Below are 17,254 nucleotides of genomic sequence, written 5' to 3'. Positions count from 1 at the left end.
CATTGGACTGTATATAAAGGAAAGAAGGAAACTATATGGGTCTAGTTTCAACATCTCGGTTGACATTCCTCGTAGCTTCTATTTCCAGAATGCCCTAAAATATACCATAATTTAGTGTGATCAAACAGTTTTTATATGTGTCACAAGACAGCAGCTCTGTTTACAATATTCTCTGTAATGGCTGCATTTATAAACATATATTGCTGAGATGAACACATGTCTCCCATCAATAGTGATCTTTAATTATGGGAGAAAACACATGTCTCTCATTCCAGTTTAATCCAATAGAATGGACTATTTTTGAAAGGTTTTCAAATTCATTGCCATGGCTTTTCTTGGGTATTGAGATGCTTAAATAATTGAGTTGCTTGAGTATACAAATACTCTTTTTCCTCTCCAGTGCTCCTACTCTATACAGGGTTATAGCTGAAGAATGTATATGTACTTGACTTTGTATTATCTGGCTCCAAACTGTAGATGTTCTATACTTTCCACTGACACTGATATTTGAAATGATGTTTTCAGCATTCATTTTTATGTATGCTTCTCTTTTCATGGGAAATACCATCTGTTTTATGGTACACATCATTATTATTAAAACAATCTTTTCTTGTAGGGTTACTAGAAATATCATTATTTGCTCACTATCAAGGCTTGAGTTCATTGAAATATTAGAGTGTTTACCAGAGAAAAATTATGGACCCCTCTTTTTTCCCATTTTTCTTTTCTTGTGTTTGTTACACATCTTGCTGAAGCGATGCCCCAGAACATTGCTAAGCAATGCTAACAGCTGCACTAATTGTGATCCCATTTCACAGGCAACCAATAGACTACAACCAAAGATGTTGCTACCAAACTCACTACAAAGAAGTAAATTTGATCTTTGTTTACTCAGGTAAATGAAAATCATCAAATCTGCAACCTGGGGATGGTTCAATGGATAAGAAAGCTTGCAGTGGGAACAAGAGGACCTGGATTCAAATTGCCAGCACCCACTATACCACTCCCACTATTCCTTCTACACAGTTCTTTTAAGAGACAAGCAAAACACAGGTAATAGTATATGGATTCAGTAGATCACATTCAGGAATATATATGTGTGTATACATGTACACATGCAATAATCGTGAATGGAAAACATAGGTAACAGATTTGAAGGAGAGCAGAAGGGGTATGTGGGAAGGTTTGGGGGGAGGCAAGGAAATGGATAAGTGTTGTAACTATATTTTAATTTCAAACATTAAAATGACAATGACCATGAAAAGTCAGGCAGGGTCAGTTACCTTGGCCTTGGAGACACCTGGTTCTTTGCCAGCCAGTCAGCCTAGACAAAACAAGAGAGAGAGACCCTCAAAAACTGTGGTGGACAATGCTAGAAGATACCCATAGAAGCCCTTGACCTCTTCAGTTCATGCCCCAACATGTGAGACCCACCACATACACATCTGCATGCATCACAAAGTTAAAGAATAGCTAAATTAAATAGGTAAAGATAACTTTAAAAAGAAACAAACAAGATAAAGTTGTCCCTACTGGCTCTCTCTTTCCCTTGCCTCTACTTCCTTGTTTCTTCTTTTTCTGTGCTACGAGATAGAGCCTCACTCTTTAACCAGACATGCCTAGAGCCCCATATGCAACACATGCAAACCTTGAGCTGTCAGCTAGCTTTGGCTTCAGTCTCCTGCATGCTTAGATTACTTGCCTTTTGACAGAACTGTATAGATATTACCATCTATGCTATTATCAATATAATATGTGTAGAAAATCCACCTTCCTTTTTTTTCTTGTGCAATAGCCAACTTTATTTAAAGCGTCCTACAATTTGAATTCTGAGGGTTAAGGAAGGTCACACAAGCAAGGTTCATATAAATTGAAACTATACATAAACTCAAAGACAAGCCTTGTCTGGAAATAAGCAAAGTCATATGATCAAAACTCATATGACTTCAAGTTATGTATGAACTCAGGGAAAGGCTTGGAAACATTTCTGAATTACAGAAGTAAGACAATGGTTTATCTGAATTACACCTGTTCTTTTTACTACACCCAAGAGGGGTAAGAAAGTACATTCTAAGAACAAGTCCATGCTTAGAAGAAACAGAGGTCATACGACTCTGTGTTGTTTCCTTGGAGTTTTCTCACAAGCTCTCAGAATTCCCCTCACACAGTTCCATTCTTGGACCATGTTCTGATATACTAAAGACTATTAATTGTAGACATGATACTGGTTGATGTAGAAGGTTAATCCATGTGTAAGCTTTCAGTAGTAAAGGAGAATCTCTCTTTAAGGAAAAAGTTTTCTAGAGTGCTAGAGACAATATTTCTAAGTAAATTACCCATTTCTTTCCATCTAAGAAGCAATTTATTTTCATCAATTTTTGCATTAATTTTAAAATAAGATACAATAAATCTCTTTTTTATCGGATATTTTATTTATTTACATTTCGAATGTTATCTCCTTTCCCTGTTTTCCCTCTGGAAAAATCCTATCCCCTCCTCCCTTCTCCTGCTTCTATCACGGTGCTCACCCACCCACGAACCCACTCCCACCTCACCGCCCTGGCATTCGCCTACACTGGGGCATCGAGCCTTCACAGGACCAAGGGCCTCTGCTCCCATTGACGCCAGATAAGGCCATATTTCTTTATAAATACTTAGGTGTAAAATTACCAATGATGGGAAACAACTGAAGATCTATCCTCTAAAATGAAGAAGCTTAGTTACCCTGAAGTTTGATATTATATTGTGCCCATATACTTTGATTACATAATTTTTACCTTGTTGACTTTAAATATAATTCACAAAGTAATAGATACAACAAATGTAGATGAGATTAGAGGTTTCTATAAAGATAAGGGATTATTTGCTGTTTGAGTGTATGGCACTCGAGATTATAACCAGATACATTTTTTTAAAAAAATTTTATTAGATATTTTCTTCATTTACATTTCAAATGCTATCCCAAAAGTCCCCTATACCCTCCCCCTCACCCTGCTCCCCTACCCACCCACTCCCACTTCATGGCCCTGTCATTCCCCTGTACTGGGGCATAATGTTTGCAAGACCAAGGGGCCTCTCTTCCCAGTGATGGCGGACTAGGCCATCTTCTGATACATATGCAAATAGAGACACGAGCTCTGGGGGGGTACTGGTTAGTTCATATTGTTGTTCCACCTATTAGGTGTCTGTTTCAGTGAGGTTCTGAACTTACATGGAATCCTCTGAGGCACAAACATATGTAATATTTTTTTCCTTCTTCTAATCTCTGTATTTGTAGATGTAGACATTTCATTAGGAATTCTTAATATGTTTTAATAATCCTAAAACCTGTATTGCTACTAAGAGTATCCTACAGGTTAAATCTATCTTTGCATAAATTTATTTTAATGGTTTTTCTAATGAATTGTAATCAATCTAAATGTTAATAAAGCACACACTGCTGTGTTTTATGTTAAACTACCTTAGGTCCTGTCTAAGGCAACTGAAGACAGTGACATAAAGGAACACACTAAGAGGAAATTCCATTTTCTGCTGTCTTGAAGTCTAGAAGTGTAGCCCTCGTGATTCAGATTTCCCAGGAAAGTTAGTTCATCCTTTCCTCTCTCCCAAACATAAAATGAATAACTAAAACACACTCACACTTGGCAACTCTATAAATTTTTTCCATTCTTATGAAAGTAAAAAAAGCATTAAGTATTACATTTGTAAGATTTTTATTTTAATGACAGCAAGGATGAATATATAATTCAGTCATCTTGAAGTCTTCACACTGATTCCCACAGATTTGAATTCTAAGGGGAGAAGGGGGAGAAACTGGGTTTTTGAGGCATCTGGATTTCCTTTATTTGGTAATCTTTAGAAGAGATTTTATTTTTTCCTCAAGTAAAACAATTTCTCGAAGATATATTTCAGAAGTGGTAGGGTATTTCTCGGTGGAGCATTCTTACACAGACACATTTTACACTTTTTTTTCTGTCCTATTGTCCTGTGGCTGGCTGCTGGAAGACTCTGCTGATTCCATTTAGATTGCCTATCTACTGGCTGCAGTAGCTCCAGGTACAAAAAGGACTAGGTCCTTTTGTTCCTCAGAAGGTACCATGGGAATGCAACCAAACTCAACAAAGATTACGAATGCAGAAAGGAGCAAAGAGAATCAAAGATAACATATTTAAATTTTAAAGAGGCTAAACCATTTGTAAGAGCAAGGAGAGGGACCATTTCAGGGTCAGCCTCTATTGTGTGGCAGAAGGAAAACTGAAGCTATTCACCAGTATCCAAAATTTACTTTAAGTTTGGGTATAGGTGAGTCAACTTTGGAGAGTCTGTTTGATGCTGGAGGGGGGGAAATGCCTCTGCAGTGTGAGGCATCACACACATTCTTCTCCAAGGCACTTTCCCCTGTATTTCATCCTCTTTTCTCCTATTTCTTCCTAGTATGTTTTATAGGATTTTTGCTACAGATTTATAGACTACAATTGATTTTTCCTTCTAAACCCCAAAGTCATCAATAACATTTAAAATATAAATTTGTAGGTAAATATACCCTCCCTCCTTCCAAAAAATCACAAATCAAAGCAGACAAATTCTAAATAAATCAATATGAAATCTGTATATTTTTTTAACATGATGATGTGAGGTTTTGTTTCTTCCTGTCTCTTCTGTTCCAGGGACTGTAGGACTGTGGTGAGCCACTAAATAATACCACACAAAGCACACAAATACCAGGCCTGGGCAAGAACCACCTTGTAAATTGAAACTGTAAGCTTTCTCCCAAAACTGGCTTGAGCTGTCAAAAGGATAATTATGTGTTAGTTCCATGGGAATTGAAGAGGGACCTGCATTCATTATTTTTTTCTATTTTAAGTATAAAATTTTTTGTGAATGATAATCACCATCTTGTTAGAGCAACTAAAAATCAAATTGCTATTTGTATTGCATTTAATCCAAGAGTATAAGAGGAGGGAGGAGAGAATTGCAATCTTCCAATTTTGAGCTCCAAAGCAGAATCTTTTAACACATGGAATATTTCCAACAAATTCAGTCGCATGAAGTTTCTTCTGTCCCTCTGTAGCCTGTTTTCCTTGGCATTCAGCCACTAGAAATTAAGACCCGGTTTCCTTGGCAACGATAACTGTGCACACATCCTCACAAGCGCTCCCTCATTCAGATTGTTAGCTATACAAATAAAGTTTCACAAAGAGATTGCTTCAGAATAAAAGAATAAAAGAAAGACTGTTCCCATCTATTGTGACAGGCCTTAAGGTATTATTCACAGTACCTCCAATTGGACAATGTGTTTTTGTGATGAACTGAATTACCTTAGATTGGTTTTCCACATTTCTTTGTGCTTGGGATAGCAGAATAAGCTTTTATACTCTATTTAATTCCCTCCTCAGTTCCATTAGCATCAATCCTATTTCTCGTTAGTTTGTTTTAAGGGAAATGTACTTGTTAAGTTGCCATATTACCTTTTAGGGTACCATTTCTGACTGGAATTTTAAGTATATCTCTTCACTTTAAAGAGTAAATTGCAGTTTTTGTTGGTTCCACTTTTTTCCCCATGATGTGTACCACCTAAGGAAAAAATATGGTATAATGGAAATTAATTAATTGTGGTTGAATTATTTTGAATTTGAGGAGAGAGCTTCAGTGAGCTTGTTTGTCAGATTGCTTTACTCAACACCCATATTTTTGTGGTGAAGATAACTGTGGTGGTTGATTTTCTACTTATTGGAGAAAGGTTGATAAGCATATCTCAGCTTGATAAATAATGAAGATTGTTATAGTTTTAAACACAGAACAGCCAGACAGCTAAGCTGATGTTCTAGACTTAAGATCTCAGCGTTATCGCATTTAAATTATTGTTTTCTGAATCCATCCTCATCAGATTTGGAGTTATCTTATATCCAGGGCTGATGGTTGCTGTCCTGGGTGCTGAAACGCAGTCCTCTCCTGATGGTTACTTGTTAAAATTCAGACTTTGCCAAAATCAACTCAGTCTTCAGTTATCAGAGACTCAAGAACAAGTGAGTCTCTTCTTAAAATGGTGGGAATAATTTTCTATTTTATAGTTCATTTATTGTATATTTAGGTTATAACCCTGCTGAAAGCACACTCAATGTGTTGACAGAATCTTCCTGATGCATATTGGCATATTTCTAAAAGCTTAGCATGAATAACACTGATGATACTATGACTTTATTATTTATTTATTTATTTATTTATTTATTGATTATTTATTATAATATAATAATTACTATGATATTGTATTTAAGGCTGAATGTACAAACACATGTTTATTTCTACTTCAATTAGAATCTGTGTCTATTTTTATCTTTTGAAAAAATAATTAGTAACCAGTGGTTGATTACAAAATCTCAGTCAGCTAATGTCCACTTTAAACCGTCACTTTCATGTATAACCATCTTCTGTCCATTACAAAACTTCATATATGTTTTAATTCTGCCCAGGTTCTTAATGCTTACCAACATATGCATAAATTAATTATAAAGAGTGCATTTATGAATTCATTTTTATGTTTGAAAAATGCTTGAAATTTGAAGAAAAGAGAAACGTGTTGATATAGTAGATTATACATTGTGTGGCTTCAGAGTAGGCTCAGATCAGTCATCTGACATGCTACTCATTTAGAACAAAAGGGCAAATTTTATTCTCCATCCAAACATCCACACTCAGTAACCATCCTCGACTATTTTAAGCTTTCTCACCCTGTGTCTTTACTCTTGATGTTTTAATTCTAACTTTGCTGTTATTGGTCTGCTATATCCTCTACAGTATGATTCAAATATCACATTCATATACCATGACTTCTTCAGAAAGAATATATCTTTCCTCCCTGTAGAACTTCAAATTTTTTTTTGCGTATCTCTATTATGACACTGCTATCGTCTATTTTTAGCGAGGGGAGAATATATTTTGCAGCAATTAACTGGGTGAACTTTGTGTTAAGTTGGCCATACTATAATAACCATTCGTCCTCCCCTTCCCTAACACATTTTAAGCTCCTTTGGGGGAAAGAATAGACATATTTGCTGAATTAATAGATGATCAGAAGAACAATTATCCTGAGCTAGCAAAATCCGTTCTGCTTATTTTCTTCCTAAAATATGAAACAGCTGGTCAGAGTTAAAGGTTCCCTAGAGCAATTATTTTCTGTGTAATTCATTTAAAGTCATATAAGAAGTGATGATGTCAGTCTATTTTGTTTCCACTCTTTGGAAATAAATGCCTGACATGGTGGCTCATTAGGAAAGACATTGCTCTACAGGCTTGAAGACACGAGTTGCATTCTCAGAACCCCTAGAAAAGTAGAGAGAATTGATTCTATAGAGTTGTCCTCTAACCTCCATAAAGCCACCATGGAGTATGAATTTCCAACATGTACTCACTGTACACTAGTGATGGTGGTGGTGGTGGTGGTGGTGGTGGTGGTGGTGGTGGTGGTAGTGATGGTGGTGGTGGGTTTTATGGTGGAGAGGATATTTAACCCTTTCTTAGGCTCTTTTTGAGGATGATACCCATATATTAGCTTCTACACTTTGGCATACTTTTTTGACGCTAGAAAGCCTCATGTGTAAACTAGTGAAGAATATTGATGATAGGGGAACTTATCTATTAAATAATATACAAATAACAAAGTACTCAATTTGGATGCTGATAGGAAAAAACAAGGGTTTATTAGTTTTCATCCTTTGAGGCCCTTGCTGCCAGGAATAGATACTCTCACTTATTATTCTGTATTATAATTATCTTGTCTACATATAACCAGCCCAGCAGGCAAAATAGTAAGAAGCTTGGGCCTCAGATTTTTTAACTTTTGCACAGGAGTCTAGTTCTTCTATTTTCGTCCATCTTGTTACTGAATTTGATGTCAATGTTAGGCATGATTAAGTGAGATGAAGGTGCCAGGGAGTGAGCATAAAAGATCAAAAACCAGTATGAAAAGAAAAAAAAAATTGACCTGTGCTTCACTCTGTACATGGAATTGTACCAAAAGATTAAATTGATGTATCAAGTATGGCATGCTGTTTAATAGTTGTAGCACTACTCACTGCCTAAAGAATCTTTGAAGTAATTTTCTCTTTAAGAGCGGCAGATCACACTGCCTTCTCTTAAGGCATTTTATAATGGAGATGACCTAATTATGACCTTTAAAGAAACCTCATAGTCTGCCTTCCCTTTCAAAGATGGCACTTGGGTTTGAGTCACTAGGTACTGGGAGAGAGCATTCAGAAGCAAGTCCAAAGGGAAGGCTAATCTGAGAGAAGCTCTCAAGCCTGCCTATACCCATTTGAGCGAAGTTCTGGCAGTGTCACTGGCTCTTTGTTTCCATCCGAGCATCAGCGAGCTCACAAGGCTCTTATTCTTATATCTGTGTTCACTTCAAAACAACTTTTACAGACTATAGTTTAGACCCTGCCACTCTTTGTCCTGAAACATGAAGTGAGGGCCTGAACAGGCCTGAAGACATGAGTTCAATCCTCAGAACCCCTGGAAATGTAGAGAGAATTGATTCTACATAGTTGTCCTCTAACCTCCATAGAGCCACCATGGAATGTGAATTTCCAACTCATCCTCACCGTACACTAGTGATGATGGTGGTGATGCCGGTGTTGTTGTTGATGGTGGTGGTGGTTTTATGATGCAAAGCAGATTTAACCCTTTCTTAGGCTCTTTTTGAGGCTGATACCCATATATTAGCTTCTACACTTTGGCCTTTTTCTCAGAAGGGATAAATGTAGGAGAGATTACAGTATCTTTAATGATTCACCATTTACTCTCAAAAGAAGACAAGCATATATGGTGTTTGATATATCAAGAAGAAAAATGCACAGCATCCTTAAATATGAAGCATGAATGAGGGCCAGGAAACTGGCTGACAGTACATAGCAATTGAAACTATATTGGGGAATTAGCACTGGCCTCTTTGCTTTATTCACTGTGTGGCTTGGGAGAGGTTCACCATAGTACACTTTCCTCAAAAACCCTAAGAAACATTCTTTTCTATAGATACTGGAGTGAAAGTGACATGTATGGGAAGTAAAGCAATGGAAATTACTGAAACAAATATGTGAGGTGTGATAGATACTCCAAAATATGAAAAGTAAAAGCAGTCATAGATTAGAGGTGAACAAACCTTAACGAGTTATGAACCCAAGTCCCAGATCAGCAATAAAAACTTAAGTCACAAAATAGTTGCACTTAAGGCGATTAATCGCATGGAGATTTTTAAAGGGCATTGTGATGTATATAGTAACCTTTGTGACTATCACTGAGGACAATTTTAACCAAAACAAACATGATTTTCATACTCATAAGTCTAAGTATTAGGTGGGAAACCTCAACCATTTAAATATGCAGAAGGCCTGATTGCTTAAGTGTGTGGTACTAACTATACATATAAGGGAAGAATTGGAAAATCAAAGAAAATGAATAAGAGAGAAATGAGATTTAAAGAATCATAATTGACTAGGTGGAAGAATTAGAAATGGAGAAAAATGTATGGACCATTCTAAATAATACTAATAATTAGTAAAAATACAGACTATTCAAACACAATGAGTTCTTTACACCTGCAGTGAGTAGATGCAGAAGCAGGAGGTAGGAGTAAGCTGCAGAAAGAAAATCATTTTGTATAAACAATAAACGTCCAAATATTCTGTTCTGTTTTATCATTGTCATTATTAACCTCCAGAATCCAGTTAGTGCTTTGTTTCTTTGTTTGAATGTTTGTTTGTTTTTCATGACAGGGTTTCTTTGCATAGCCCTGGCTGTCCTGGAACTCACTCTGTTGGCCTTGAACTCAGAAATTTACCTGCCTCTGCCTCCCAAGTGCTGGGATTAAAGACGTGCGCCACCACTGCCTGGCACAGTTAGTGCTTTCTATATACACATGGGCTGTCCTTTGGAGGAAAGCAACCTACCAGCAGTGATAAACCCAAATGACAATGACTCCCCCTTCCTCAGCTGCTCTCTTGCACAAATAGCTACTGTGAACTCAGTGGGGCCTTGAGAGACCATCCCAAATCTGTGCTGGGATGTTGACTAGCTATGCATGTGTTGTGCAGGAGCCACCAATGCAGTACTTTGTTGCAGCCCTGTGATCGAGGCATCACAGGTTTTTCTTCATACCCTCTGGGTTTTAAATAGTTCCTGCTCACTCTTCCTTGATGTTCTCTGAATCTTCAGTGGAAGGAAGTTGATATACTTTATCCTTCTACAGCTGAGCACTCACAATAACCTTGTGCCTTCGATTTGGTCAGTTAGAAAGCTGCATTACCACTACTCCCAACAGGAAAGAAATGCTTTCCCGACCAAAGTTCAGAACAGCATAGCTTTATGGGTATAAAGAGATACTTTAAAAACAGTTTGAGAAAAATGGCTATTTAGTCAAACATTACTAACAGTTTCCCTTCTAGGGTCTCTGATCTCCACAGTTATGGCTTTGGCCAGATTTACAATACCAAGCATTAAGCTGATCTGTGAATCAGGCCTCAAATCCAATCAGAAAGCAGCTAATTACCATGATAACGATCAGACTGCCATTGTACCAATGAGCATATAATTCATTTACTTCTCTCTGATTTCATTATTATAATGTTTCTTCTCAGACTAAAGAGTAGCCCTCTGCTGAGCACTTCTTTCCTTGTTGTGATGCGTTCAGTGCCTAGAACAGATCCTAGAACAAACAGGACACCAAGGGATATGTGCTGAGTGAGGTGAGCAGCAATTTTCTTCTCATATATTTTGAGAGGATCCCTGGGGAGCACATCTTCTGAGCACTTCCAAATAGAAAGACTTCTCATCAAGGCTGGGAAAACTACCCCCTGGTGTTTTGGAACAGTTCCGGAGAGGAGTAAAAGCAGAGGAGTATTTTTGTCCTCAGCTGTTCATGCATATTCTTACTTTCTCTCTAGATATCTATTACTGCATACCCAGAGAATAAAGTGTTTCAGTCTGACTCCTAACACTAATTGCAATCAGGTTGCAGTGATGACAGATGCTGGGCCCCTGTGCTCTTGGAGGATGTGCGTGTGGTGAGCTTATCAATGCCTAAATGGAGATGTTTTCAATTGCTAGTGAGCTCAGCAGTTAACAGGCTCTTATTCATACATGCATCTGTATGCATGTGTGTGTCTGGGGGTAGGTATACCTCTTATTTGTCATCATGTACATCTTCAATCATTTCCACATTCAAGAAAGTTAAAGTAGCAATTTCCTACTTTTGTTAGTCATTTTTTTCATCGCTGTGATAAAATATCCAAGTTAAGTAAACATAAGGAAAATGTCTTTTGCTGTGTTCTTCCCGAGAAAAGAACACCTCTCCTGCTTCCAGCTTTCCTTGGTTTCCTGTAGTTTTTTGCGCAAGGTTGAGGCTCCAGGGGCTTCTTCGACCCAGCTTGGTATGTCCATTGGTTTCATCCTTGTTCAGTTCACATATTGTGGGGATCATACTGGTGAGACTATACTGGTGTAGGTTCTAATATTACTAGGAGACATAATCTCAAAGGAAGCTCCGTGATCCTCTGGCTCTTAACATGTCTGCCCCCTATTCTTCAATGATTTCTGACCCTTAGGTACAGGAATGTTTGACAGATATATCTACTGGTACTGAACTCCAAAAATCTATATTTTTGATTGGTTGTGGTTTTATGTAGTAGGAAACATTCATTCCCTAAAAAATACACATAACAATAACATCATACAGAGTGGGGGCATATATGTATATACATGCACATATATGCATACAGTAACAGTAATGATAAAAAAGGCTGTGAGTTTGAAGAAAAGTAGGAATGAATTTATTAGAGGGTTTGGAGGGAAGAAAGAGAAAGAAAATTCAGTAATTATATTATGATCTCAAAAAATAGTAATAAAAACATTAATTTTTGACATACAATTTGAAAGGTTTCTTCCAAAGCACTTGGTCCTATTGCTGTGGCTCTCCGGCAAGGCAGAATAGGATTGTTAGAAAGAGTAACGCACTGCCAGTTAGAAAGGTGAGGAGAGAAACACAGGGGGGAAGGAGAAAGGTAAAGAATAGCAAAGGGAGAAGAAAGGGTGACCAAAAAGGGGAAGAAGAGTCTCAGGGCAAAAGACACATTTCAAAGATGTCCTTCCAGCGATGCCCTCCCTAAAAGCTCATTCAGCTATGAACACACTACTAGATAAGCCCACAGATAAAGCTCAACACCATCAGGTCCAACCTCCTCTTGATAGTGCCATCAACTGAGAAGCAGACTTTCAATACATGGATAGTTTAGGTGACCCTTCAGAGCCAAGTCATGACACCACATAGTAATAGCTTTCTCATTTTAATTCTGTTTGCAAATATCAATTAGTTTTATATATATATATATATATATATATATATATATTATAACAAGAAAGTCCATAGCTTGGATTGAAACAGGCATTGTTTACTAGTCGGCAATCTCCGTTTGCCTCACTTAATGGTTCTTCTGCTGAGCTTCACTGAGCTCACTCATATATCTGAGATCAGAATTTGGCAACTCTGCTCCTTGATGTGGCTAGCTGTTACAGTAGGATCAATGCAAGCAGCATTGTCCCATCACCCCAAAGCAATCTGGATTTGTTCACAGGGTAGCTCAGAGTCTGGACAGTATAAATAGAAATGGAGCTACAAAGTGAAGAAGGCTGTCCAAATCAGGAACTCACACAGACTAACCTAAATTCTATTGTCTAGAAGAAACCACAGCCAACTCAACTAAAGAAATAGAGAAGTAGATTCACACACACACACACACACACACACACACACACACCCCTATCCTTACACACCTGTCTCCATCTTTTTTTAAAAAAATAGAGACTTGTCATGTATCCAAAGCTACCAATCCTCCAATCCTTGATTCTTCCTCCCAGGAGTTCAGAGATTACAGGTGTACCCAGTTAAACTGTCTGGGTACTACCAATAGGTGAGATGAAGTACAAAGACTTGTGACCATTTTTCTATAGCCCAGTGCAGTACATGTAAATTACAAAAACATTTTTCTTTGCTAATTTTTAAAGATATTCTTTCAATATTCCACTGAAATTTAAAGTATAGGTTTCACCTATATGGTCATACATACCTTCAAATTCCTTCAGTATAACAAAAATATATACTAATAAAATTTCTTGATATTGGGGCTAATATAAATTTCAAAAATTATTATTATCTATATTTTAGGTGTTTAGCATTAGGTAGCAATCATATGTTAATTCAGGGAAACTGAAGAAGCTTGTAAAGCCAAACCTGATTTCGGTGGGTCCTCTAGAATCTGCAGAACAGTTTGTATGCTGAAACTAGTTCCCGAACAACACTCTGAAATATGCCAGTTCTACAACAATTTCCTCAGCCAAATCCACCTCCATGGTGAAGTGTTAACTAGTTTCCCCACTTTATAGAAATATGTCTGGTATCATCCTGCGTTGTTTTCAAAGTACCCTTTACAACTCAAGCCATGGTCTGTATGTGCCTGTCAGTTCTGAACTAAACTTATTTTAAACACACACACACACACACACAGAGAGAGAGAGAGAGAGGGAGAGAGAAAGAGAGAGAGAGAGAGAGAGAGAGAGAGAGAGAGAGAGAGAATCAACATTCCCGTTGCCTTCCCAGACACATTCTCTCACAGTGATCCTAACTATGAAACTAATTAAACATATATAGCATATTTAAAATAAAATTGCTGATCTGCTTGCCCTCCCTTCCTGTCTGTAACATCTTGCAAAGGTTCTTTTGCTTCAGGCAAGTTTCAATTTTAGGAAATACAGACTTTGTAAATGAATTCTTTTACCTCATTCCTGGCAGCAAGGGATTCCCTCCCCTATCTTGTGTGTGTGTGTGTGTGTGTGTGTGTGTGTGTGTGTGTGTGTGTGTGTGGTTTTTTCAATCAGAATTAATAATTTAATTTAAAAATATTATTATGTTTTGACAACAACCATCTAAGCCATCACTTCCCTCTTGGCTGTTCTGATCTACCATTCGAGCATATGTATTCTTTAAAGTTGAAAGCTGTTTTTTCCCTAAGCCCTACCAGAAAATATTTTATAGAAAAAAATGTATATCTTCCCATGCTTTTCCTAAGCTGATTTTAATTGACTGGTCCAGTCCAGGAACAGAGCTGTTGCCAGCATGTCCTCCGTGGCAAACCACAGAAGCTTTCAAAACCTCAGTGGGAGGAATTAAGGTGAGCTGGAGAAAAAGCTGATGGAAAATTGGAAAGCAGGAGTTTCTTTTTGTCCTACAAGTCTACAGTGGCATACTAACTCAAGTTTGTATTCCTGTACACACGCCCAAATGTCAAAATAAATTATTCCAAGGAAAACAAGCTGGTTATCAAGGTTGACTGTGTTTGACTTTCTGACTTTTCACAAACTTTCCCTCGAAAGCTATATTTATTATGAGTTCAATTCTGATGGCAGGGTAATGTAGCCTGCACTTGACTTCTTGCAGTGAGTGCTGATAAGGTACCCTTACTGAGAGATTCAGCCTATACTGGAAAAAACTAAAGGCAATCAGCTTCTGGAAGAGTTTAGCTTTTTTAGATACCAATATCCCCTTGTCAGTGGGCATTCTTGTATCTACTACCCAGGAGATTTAATTGAAAAGCTTAAAACACATAGAATCAGTGGGGGAAATCCCCAGGAATTTAAGAATGATGAAAAAGTTTAATCTTTGTCAATGAAAAGTTGTTCTAATTTACTTTTCACACTGTGAGGTATTAGGCTGTGCAGCATTTACAAAAAAGAAAGCAATTAGAAGCCATTTTTCCCCTTTAGCAATAGCCTTGGAGTGACCTCTTTCAAATCATGTATACAGTTTATTTTGAAGTATGCATCTTACTTTAATTTTGTAGATTAATATTTGCTAGAAATATATAGCTTTTAGCAAATTCAGAACTAATTAATCAAAAGCCAAAAAAGCATAACTCCAAATTCTTTTCCAGAGTAAGCATTCAATCAATAATAGAGCCATATAACTGTAGAGAGAAATAGCCTGGAGGAAGAAAGATGTCAATGTGGGTGTTGAATTGGAGTGAGCATCAGGACATGGCCAGCAGTAGATTCTTTGTATTGCCTTCCCTCCTTGTTTCATGGCCTTAAGTCTGCAATGAGTCTCATAACTTTGTTTTATTCCTCCTTTAAAGAAATTCTTGTGCTGGGCAGTGGTGGCATATGCCTTTAATCCCAGCACTTGGGAGGCAGAGGCAGGTAGATTTTTTAGTTCGAGACCAGCCTGGTCTACAAAGTGAGTTCCAGGACAACCAGGGCTACACAGAGAGACCCTGTCTGGATAAACAACAACGAAGAAGAAGAAGAAGAAGAAGAAGAAGAAGAAGAAGAAGAAGAAGAAGAAGAAGAAGAAGAAGAAGAAGAAGAAGAAGAAGAAGAAGAAGAAGAAGAAGAAGAAGAAGAAGAAGAAGAAGAAGAAGAAGAAGAAGAAGAAGAAGAAGAAGAAGAAGAAGAAGAAGAAGAAGAAGAAAGAAAGGAAGGAAGGAAGGAAGGAAGGAAGGAAGGAAGGAAGGAAGGAAGGAAGGAAGGAAGGAAGGAAGGAAGGAAGGAAGGAAGGAAGGAAGGAAGGAAGGAAGGAAGGAAGGAAGGAAGGAAGGAAGGAAGGAAGGAAGGAAGGAAGGAAGGAAGGAAGGAAGGAAGGAAGGAAGGAAGGAAGGAAGGAAGGAAGGAAGGAAGGAAGGAAGAAAGGAAGAAAGGAAGAAAGGAAGAAAGAAATTTTTGTGATACTAGTTCTTGCATTGCCTGCTGCAATGCTTTCTTAAATGCACTATGGAAATGTAATGTTCATTAGCATAAAGTGACAGAGAACCCAAACTTTAAGTTAAAAGAAATTAAGTGCTAAGGTAAGCTTAATCCCAATACAGACATGAATCCTAAGGTTTTCTGCTAAGGTCCAACTTTGTTGTTTTTCTATGATTTGAACATTAAACATTGAATTTAGAGTCCATGAGACCTGGAGTTTGTGTACATTTCTAATAGCATGAAATATGTTTTAAAGACAATAAACAAGTTTTAACTTAAAAATGTATGTATTCCTCTCTCCTGTTCATAATACAGTCATATTCACTGTCCCCCTCCTGTGATATCTTGAATGTAAAATGTCCCTCATGGGCTAATGGGTTTGCATTCTTGGTTCCCAGCTTGTGGCACTATTTGGGTGGATTGTGGGACCTTCAGGAATTGGAGGCTTGATGGAGAAAGGCTTTGAGGGCAGGATTTGAGGATTCACAGCCTGGCCTCATTTCTTATTATCTCTCTGGTTCAGTATTGATGATGTGGGGTGATGAGCTGGCCTTGTGTGAGGTCACCAATACTTCCTTGGCATTTTGTTCTGGAATAGTAAATCAAAATAGACCCATTCCCCTTCACTTGCTAATTTCAGATATTTTTTATCACAGTAGAAAAGTAAGATACTGCACATCACAGTACCATCCTATTACCAAAACATTTCTACATTACAAATAGTCTACAGACCCTAAACAAGATGGGTGACATCTGTGCTTGCCTCATTTCCTGTATCTCTTATAGTATTCCTACCTGTTTTTATACTCTAGTATTCACATCTGTAGTGTCTTGAAAGGAATGGCCCTGATAGGCTCAGATTTAAACACTGATTATCAGTTGGTTGTGCTGTTCAGAGACGTCCAAGAGGTAAGACTTTGCTGCAGGAAGTTGCAGGGGGTTGACTTTGACAGGGAAAGCCTCTTGTCACCTGCACATCTCACTGTCCTTCATGCTTGAGTGTGAAGACGTGAGCTCTTAGGTTTCTAACACTGTTGCCATGATGGACTCATCCCTCTGAAATCTAGCCCCGAATAAACTCACCTTTAGATAAATTGCCTTGGTTAATGGTATTTCATCAGAGGAACATAAAAATGACTAATACAGCATCTTCAATAGATAATACCTGTCAATTGATATTCTAAAAATCCCATGTTACTTAAAGTTCTTGACTTTTGTCTTATTCAGTTCATGCATCTTGCTGGTAGCCAATACCCACATACTGGAAAGGAAGAGGACCCACACTACCAGGACATAAAGAGTTTACATGATAAACATTTAAGTGCTACAAAATACATTGTCTAAAACAAAGAAACTGTAGCAAGAAAATATGGAAGATTGTTGATTTTTTTTAATCTGTATGTATCCTGAGGAAAAAATAACAGAAGCCTCAATAAGGCCTATTTGAAACCATTTTTAAACTGTGTCTGGC

At 37.6% G+C, this 17,254-nt stretch overlaps 1 protein-coding gene across 18 annotated transcripts in view; it reads left to right on the top strand.

Moving 5' to 3' along the window:
* The window catches only part of Lingo2 (leucine rich repeat and Ig domain containing 2), a 1,254,967-nt gene that overhangs the window by 1,060,666 nt on the left and 177,047 nt on the right, over positions 1-17,254 (top strand). For 16 of the 18 annotated variants that reach the window (XR_001784140.2, XM_017320198.2, XM_030253527.1 and 13 more), the window contains one exon: positions 896-1,053. The exons of the other annotated variants lie outside the window; for them this stretch is intronic. The gene's annotated coding sequence lies outside the window, so the exon portion shown is untranslated. The remainder of the gene's footprint in view (positions 1-895; positions 1,054-17,254) is intronic. 18 annotated transcript variants of the gene reach the window in all.

This window comes from Mus musculus, chromosome 4, assembly GCF_000001635.26.
Source record: "Mus musculus strain C57BL/6J chromosome 4, GRCm38.p6 C57BL/6J".
NCBI lineage: Eukaryota > Metazoa > Chordata > Mammalia > Rodentia > Muridae > Mus > Mus musculus.
Note: the sequence above shows the minus strand (reverse complement) of the source record. Positions and strands in the feature narration are given on the sequence as shown.